At 36.4% G+C, this 8,675-nt stretch overlaps 2 long non-coding RNA genes across 2 annotated transcripts; both read right to left on the reverse strand.

Moving 5' to 3' along the window:
• Nucleotides 1-1,624: 1,624 nt before the first annotated feature.
• On the reverse strand, nt 1,625-2,467 carry LOC128223727 (uncharacterized). Its single transcript, XR_008259335.1, has 5 exons — nt 2,403-2,467; nt 2,196-2,247; nt 2,014-2,057; nt 1,859-1,919; nt 1,625-1,659 (listed from the first exon to the last, which is right to left on the reverse strand). It is a non-coding gene; the product is annotated as an uncharacterized LOC128223727 (long non-coding RNA).
• A 2,068-nt stretch (nt 2,468-4,535) lies between these two features.
• On the reverse strand, nt 4,536-5,813 carry LOC128224465 (uncharacterized). Its single transcript, XR_008259483.1, has 2 exons — nt 5,319-5,813; nt 4,536-4,707 (listed from the first exon to the last, which is right to left on the reverse strand). It is a non-coding gene; the product is annotated as an uncharacterized LOC128224465 (long non-coding RNA).
• Between the last annotated feature and the right edge of the window lie 2,862 nt (nt 5,814-8,675).

An 8,675-nucleotide genomic window follows, 5' to 3' on the forward strand; every position in this document is an offset into this window, starting at 1 on the left:
GCTCATTTTTTGTGTGGATAAACCTTTTTCCTTATCATTTGAAAGGTAAGAACAGTTTCAACATGTATCTTTAATACTATTACACAGTAAAAAGAACATAAATACAAAATGGTTTGTTATTAAGTATAATGTTTTTGCAATTATTTATCTGGCAGCATTTAATCATTCTGTATATTGCTCCCTGAACCTCCATTAACACAATGTCCCAATGGGATGTTTTGAAACCTGGTGATTGTTACAAATACAATGTGTTTAAGCATATGGATATATGCACGATTTCTATTACATGAAAGTATAAGCTGCATTTAACTTTATATATACTCTTCTTTATACAGTGTTAAGCCTGAGCATGATCTTCACTTATTTATTGATGATCATTTGGGTGTGTATGTGTGTGCCTAATGATCCTATTTAATTACCATAGATGACCAATATTGTGTCTGGGACAAAGATGAGGATCCTGTGACCAACAAGATTTGATGGGAAAGTTGGAAAGCTTAAAAGAACATGCTAAAAATGGTGGGTTGCTGACTGTTATTTCATTTAGTTTCACCTTTGAAACTTTATTCTTTTTATGATTTACAAATATAAATCCATGTCGGCATGAGGTAATTAAAACTATGAATTATCTTCTAACAATTACATCCCTCTTGTAATTATAGCTATAGATCAGGAAATCATCATTTGAATAAATACATTTTAATTTATTTTAACAGATTACGTTCCCAGATAGTGCAGAAAGAATGAAGCAGAATCACCAACAGCAGCAGAACTAAATGGGGCGATAACGGAACAAGGTTCATTCTGTCGAAAACATATTAAACACAGAATATGAACTCTTAAAACAATAAGTGATAGTAAAAATGTGTAAAAAATAACATTTTCAGCTGTGCCTTTATTAAGAAAATATATTAAACAATGTTTTATTGTCCTGTTTTCCGAACTATAAATTGTTCTTAACTCAAACGGGTTGTGTTCAAGTAATGCCAATTTTTGACGTCTGTTATTTTTTTGACGCCTGTTTTTTTTTGACGCCTGGTTTTTTGACGCTTGGTTTTTTGACGCTTGGTTTATTTGACGCCTGTTTTTTTAAAAACCAGCTGGAATTTAAAACCAGCTCATTTGCATAATGTTCGCATATAGACGCCTCTTTTCCGCTTGGTTGACGCTTGGTTTTAAATTTGACGCTTGGTTATCCATACGAGTGCTAGATTTAAAATTTTTAAAACCAACTGGTTTTAGTCTGATTTTGACGCCTGGTTTCCTGCTCACAACCAGGCGGTTAATTTCGTGCAGGACACCACCTTCAAGTTGACCAGTCAATGTCTCGGTCTTCTCTGAAAATAAAAGTTATTGTGAAATTGAGAAGCTTCAAGCAGATACAGTACTTTTTAAATAACTACAACTTCTATCCTTTAAGTATGTAAATTTTTACCAGTAAAAGGTGCGGTATACTTGCAAAATAAAGTATGAAACAGAATTATTTATTTTGCATTCATAGTTATCTATAATACAAATACACGTACACCCCTTACATGCACAACAGTCATTATGAGTTATATTGACAGCAATTCATAATGTTTGCACCAAACATGTTTTCAGTAAATTGTAGACATTAAATGTACTTACCTTCTGTTCTAGCTTTCTTAGGCATGGAAGCTGAAAAACAAAGGAAGATGTATGTTTAATATATAAGAGTCAACAAATACAATAATAGGTCAGATTGAATATTGTTCAAATATAACTGGAGTTCCATACTTTATAGAATCTTGGGGCCTTGGGATCAATCTCATTACTTTCTTCTTCATAGTCCAGCTAAGCCTACATGTAGAAATGCTCAAACACACTTGTGTCTTACCAAATGTATCAACACCTCCAGAAATTCCCTCTACCATCTCATCTGGGATGACACTGATAATCTGTAAGTTTAATATACATAAGGAGTGATATCAATTATACATAATAATCATTTCCAAAGGTAAATGCTAGCAAAACACAAGAATAACAAAATACCTGTTCTTCTAAGGCAGAAAGCTCTGGTGGGGCTGGTCCTCCACCTAGTCCACCTAAATGGCCGTCAACGAGTCTTTTGACGATTTTTTTAATATGGTAGACTCGTGACAGGGATACATAAGAAATGTCAAAATAATAAAAAAAGTATCCCTGATCGCTCATTATTGTAGCTAGTCCTCCACCAGTCCCTGCCGCCATTCTCCTTCTTTTCATCTCTTTCTTTTTGGCCATGGACTGATCATAGAAACAAAATATGTTAAAAATATCATATTCAAAAACTATATTGAGCCACTCACTACATTATTATATTACATATAGTACATATAAGTGGTATATATTTCATTCTTAAAAATGTATTTTTCACTTTCTTCTACCATTTGTATGCACACCTTCAAATCCGTCCATTTCTTTTTTACTTGCTCCAATGAGCGGTTGTGACCAACAGCATATACATATGTGTGAAAAGTACACACATGTTTTGTTTTTTCCCCATGCACACATAACAAAGACAGGCCAAGAGGCAGGATAAATAAGTGGGGTGAATCAATCAATCGAAGTGATTGATTACTTAGCAACCCCATCCCCAATCATGTGAGTCTTTGCATGCGACATTCTGCCAAATGTATTCTTCATTAAGCTGACATGACCATGGATACTCTAACAGTCATGCTTTGCTTATTGAAATAATTGTAATTCAAATATAATTTTAATTCATTCTTCCTTTTAAAAATAAACTGAAAGTGAAACTGAAAGTTGGGAGACTTACTGGTCCATAGTCTGGTTCCCTGCTTACTTATATTCCATACAGTACGTCAGGCAAAGGCCAATAATGGCGGCGCCCAGAGGACACTATAAGGTTTCCATTATAATTTATTTTACTTTTGTTGATCAAGTTAATATAACAACCGCATTTGAACACTCTTTATATGTAGAATATAATGGTACACTCGAGTTTTGGTGATCACATGTCTGGGAAGAAATATTTTGACAAAAGTGAAGTTAACGTAATTCGGACGTTGTTTATTTTCGGATGTTTGTGAATTGGAAATGAATGCCTTATAGGCTTATTTGACTTCAACTTCTGTGTGATCACTGATGGTTAAAATGGGAAATTCAAATGAATAATGGAACCATGAAATTTAAATATACCACTGTAATATTGCATGATTTGTTTGGTTGCTTAACAAAAATAATGTTTTATGTTTCAGATTTTAAGAGTTTTCTATCTGGGTGTGTAAGCTTTCATCATTGATAACAAGCCATGTCACCCCCGTCACTCCAGAGAAATTAGTGTTGTGCCACTGATCGATTATAATCGACAAGTGATCGGAAAGGCCTACGTCGGTGACAATCGATAGAGATATTTGAACAATCGATTCTAGTCAAATCAAGTCAAACAATGTTTATTCTCTCATACCATAATATATGACAAATGAGGTATATAAAAAGGGAACATAAATGACATGGCGGTAGATAAATGTTAAAATTTACAATATGATACCCAAAATGGGTTTCGGAGGACTATAGAAACATTGGACGTAACCGCTACCAACATTTTTTTTTTATTTCTGGTTATTGCTAGTTTATGTTGAAATGTTAAGGTCTTGCTATGTTATGTACTCATACTCATATCAAGTCAATAAGTCACTAGAGTACCTTATTACAAATCTTCTTTCTTTTTAAAACATGCTACAGTTTACTGAAACTGTTCTTGTAAAACATATAGAATATTCAACTGTTTGTTGTACTTGATACTGACTGATTATTAAAAAGAAATTGTTATCTTTCTTTGTGTATATTTTACACATCATCATGTATACAATACTAAATGTAAGACAATAAGTAGAGCCGGTGGTCTCATGTTCTGTATTGTAATAGTTACTTTTAAACTCTATAAGATTGTTGCTTTCTAAATAAATAATGTTATTTATATAAAGAAATCTACAAACAATATTGTAAGGGAACATTGGTGCTTAAAACTGATGCATGTACTGTATCTGTTTGCCTTAAATATGATGAGCAAAGATAATTAAAATCGATTAATAACCGATAATTGATCGTTTTCAATAACCAATTTTCGATAGTATTTTTTCGGTCTGATTCCCAACTCTAAGAGAAATGACCCTTGAATTGGCAAAAAAATCCTCAAAGTGTCTAATCACCAAACCTGGTGAAATAAAATAAGGACGGGCATATTTTGTGACAGTCAGTGACCTCATCTTGTTATTTTTATATTTTTGACCAAGTTGGTGTGCATTACTTTGCACATGCTGGTCATTCTGTCAGTAGACCAACACTTGTGAGGCTGAAATTATAAATGCTCAAGCCTAACTTGGTACTCGCACTTGGTAATGAGATTGGTAATGGATACTAGATGACTCCTTATTTGAGATCTTGAGGTTAAAGGAAGAGAAAGGTAACCATAAACACATTAAGCTTGGCCAACTACAGAATGCTATGGCCAAATATATCTTCAGGATGACTGAAGATATAACTACATTTACCAAACAACAAGACAAAACAAGGATTAAGGCTTTTTATTGACAACAATTTTTACATTGTAAGATAAATAGATTGAATCTTGTCTTTGTGCCTGCTCGGCCACATCAGTTGCGAAGGTCATCTTACATTTTATCCTGGATCGGTATGGTCATAGCCTCACTGACTGAGCTCTCTGAACTTGGCACACATAAACTGAAACAAAAATAGCTTCAAATCTGAGTAAACATTTATTTAATGTTAATTCATCCCCGTAACAATCTGCATTGTAAAAACATTGTTTTTCTCATAATTACCTCTGCTGATACTTATCTCGAGATCTAAAAATAAAATCCTAATGTGATTTGCTGAGCAGGTTGGTGTGACAAAAAAGTTTTCTGTTGCCAATAAAACCTCAAGTAACAATATTTCCCCCAACATGAAACTGGTTTAAAAATTGAGAAATGAAAATAATTTGATTTAATAATAGTTTTAAGCATGTTTATCTGTAATGTGTTCAGTTCTTAAAAGATCTGGTCTATAAGGAGGTTAAACTCATTAAATGTAGCAGAAATTTTTCAATAATCCTTAAAATAAAACAAGAAAACTAAATCATCCTGTTGTATCTAGTCTCCATTTGTGCTCAGAAATCAGTGAAAGGTGCATTACGACACCAGACAGTTCTATATGATTCCTTCTGTATCTAGATTTATTTAACTGCATTTAAAATATAGACACAAGTTTATGTAGATCACAATTATCAATGATGGTCAAGAATGTGTAACATAAGCAGCATTGAGCTCTGTAGAACCTTTTAGCTCAGTTACCTGGTATTTGGACTACAGTTTTGGCTAGACGAGCTATCAAAACTATCCCATTCCAGCGATTTGGTCCCTAGGTTGATCTCTTGTTCTGTGAATAATATAAGAAATGTGTTTAAGTATGCTACGATGCACGAAATAAGCAATACTTTGTTCCTAAATGTTGCATTTTTTAATATTTCATACAATCCTTATAATTGCAATTGATCAAATGAGATAGTTAGGTTAGCTAAACCTGTCCAAATACTAGGTAACTGTGGTTTTTAGCAATGAACCTATGTGTAGATTTAAAATCTGCTTTGAGTATGTAATAAAGAACCATTTATTGGTCATAACCAGAACTATTATCAACAAAACTCCAGGTGGGGGTCGAACTTGGGACCCTCTGATTAAGAGTATGATTAGCTAACCTCTCCATTGCCACTAATTCACTTAACAAATAAACATTGAACTGTTTTGTATTGGCATTAGTGTTTTAGCTAAAGCAGAATAGAAGGGCGGCCCGCCCTGCCCTTTTTTTACCCCGCCCGTTGCCCCTTTTTACACCCCCTGTCATATTTTTCCCGCCCCCTTGGCTTGCGCCCTATAAGTATTTCATTGGTCAAAGTCGCCGTTTCCTAATCTGTCACAGATCAGTGCGTGCTAAGGCACACGACCGTCATCACCGCGGGTCTGATTAACGGTAATTCACGCTTATAATCAGGGTGCTAATTGCTGTTCATTATGACACATTATTCCTTGTCTGAGACATCGAAGTTGTACCCCTAAATGTCGATCTTTGATGCCGATGTTGTTACAAATTTAATTAATTTAGCCATTTATAATCGGTAATCTCCTAATCACATAACTGGGTCGTCTATCATCCAATTATCAAAACGTCCCATGTTAACCAATCAGAGAAGACACTGGTCAAATGGTTAAAAGTTTGTTCAATTGCTATAGAAAAAGGGAAAAATTGATGAAAAATGTTGTCAAGCATTAGTTAACAATTGATACTTGCAGTGTAAAAACAAGGCACACTTTTTATAACATTGTTTCGTTTGAAGATGATGGTCATTGAAATCAGACGGTGGCGCTAAGAAAATTAAATACTCCAAAAGGCCAAAGAAGAACACTATTTTTTAAAATACCATCTAGTAAAAGCAATCAAAGTAAATGTGAATTTAAAGTTTTGTGGCATGGCACAATACTTATCTCAGGTTTTACGATAAGTATCTCATCTCCTTAAAGTATCCCCACTTCTCCCGAATTTGACTGGTGGGAGAAGTGACTTCTCCCCAAAAAATCAGCCTTGTGAGAGCCCTGGTGACAACAACCCGAGATGGTAAAGAAAGTGTCTGAAGTGAAAATGAACAAGAAAGAAGAATTAAGAGCATTCTGTAGGGATATTTCTATAATGTGTGCATGAACATGCATGTACTTTGATAAGGTACATGGTCGTTTTACAACAACACAAAGCTAATATTGTGCGCATTGTTTTCCCATTTAAGAAAGCACCATGCCTCTATTTTGGCCCACCCTGCCCTTTTTTGGCCCACCCTGTCCTTTTTAATTCCTGGCTAAAACACTAGGCATTAATCCAGAGGGGATTTAAACCAAACCAGGTCAATGAAATAGTAGTTATAACTGGTCACAGGGGCAGGGTGTGTTGTTTGCCACAGCCCTATGGTCCTTATCATTTCCAAAAGGGCAAAATTATTCCCAGGCTGATATATAAAGATGGGGGAATTGTTACTAGTCCTAAATCACAATCACATGCCTCTTGTTTCTGTCTAATCAAGAAATCACTAAAAATTAATTGTGCCATTTTTTCCTAATATAAAATGTGTTCAAACACCGTTGTTTAATTATAATGCACCAGTCAATTGTAGCCATGGCCTCCCCAGGTACGGGGAGGTATACTGATGGTAAAATCCCCGGCGAAGGCCCCTGCACCCAACGAAGACAAAACAAGAGCACAGTTATATGGAATATATAATGTCATACTGAGCACTCATATTCAAGTATTTATTAACAAATTAAAAACTAATGAGTGAATAATTTAACAAAAAAATATGTTTAAATCATGGTCCGAAAGTTTCCGAAGATGGTCCGTAATGTCCCTAAATCTGGTCCGTAGTGTCCCTAAATCTGGTCCGTAATGTCCATGGTAAAGTATTCCCTATTATTACTTAGACCAAACCTAGCTTACCATTAACTTTAGGGAAAGCACACGTGAGGTCTTTTATTAAGCAGTATATCGAAGTACGTCTTGCTTCTTCTACAGCTGATCTCGAACTCTCCGAGATGTGCTCACAGACCAGTGACGTCAGCACTTCATGTGTCAACAGGTCAAAAAGTGCACTCGCACTACACTCTCCCCCTGTTTCTTTTGTTGGGACGGCACCGGGGTCTGTAGAAGGCTGATCAAGTCAAAAGTATCTGACAAGATCACTGCTAGGGCTGGTCCAACCAGTAAGTTGAACGAGCCACTGACGACTACCAAAATACCTACATCAGTAAATATTTACTTCCAGCACTTCTGGTTGAGGCTACTTGAAGTAACCAACTGCAACTAGGTGTTATGGGCTTAACTTTTGTAAACCCATCTACTTCACCTTCCCCCTCCCACCTAGAAGAAAAGGAAGGCAGCTAATCCTGTATTTCAGGATACTGCTTACAGCCGCTGACTATAAGCGTTGGCTGTCATTGATACTTCATTCCCCCCTGGATCCCATGTCCTGCTTTCTGCTGTTGTCGGAGAAGCCTGAGTATCAGGCTCAGTTGAAACGGCTACTTCAGAGACATCTATTTGCGGAGAACCCCCTTGGTCCACCGGCTTGCCACTATTGTCACAGACATGGTGTTGTTGCTCTGTAATGTATTGAGCACTCGCTGATCCCCTGTGCACAATCTCACTCTGTATCGTTGAGCCCTCCGGCCACGAGATACTATGTGCCCGTTGTGTACTACCCAATGTGGCTGTAGTCCCCACTCCCTGACAGACGCTCCCGGATGCTGGGTTCTCGAAGGCGCAACCTTCCCCAACCTCAGCCTTCTGCGCTGCCACCGGAACTACATCTACCTTCCGGGAAAATGAACCACATTGGTTGTCAGCCCTCACACAATAATTACAACCACCGCAAGGAAGATCTTCAACTGCAACTCCAGCTACATATGAATTGCAGTGACCAGGATGTGACTTCTTTCCTGATCGGCACTCCAAGACCATGTTGAACTGAGCCAATTCCTCAATCCAACAAGCTAAATGATCCTGCGGTTCTTTGTAATTCAACAACCAAGTCAAACTTGAGTGGTCGGTCCGGACCTTAAAAGGTCTACGGAGCAAATAATGTCTATACTGCCGAGTAAATCTTACAACTG

The sequence above is a fragment of the Mya arenaria genome, chromosome 17, assembly GCF_026914265.1.
Source record: "Mya arenaria isolate MELC-2E11 chromosome 17, ASM2691426v1".
In the NCBI taxonomy this organism is placed as follows: Eukaryota; Metazoa; Mollusca; class Bivalvia; order Myida; family Myidae; genus Mya; species Mya arenaria.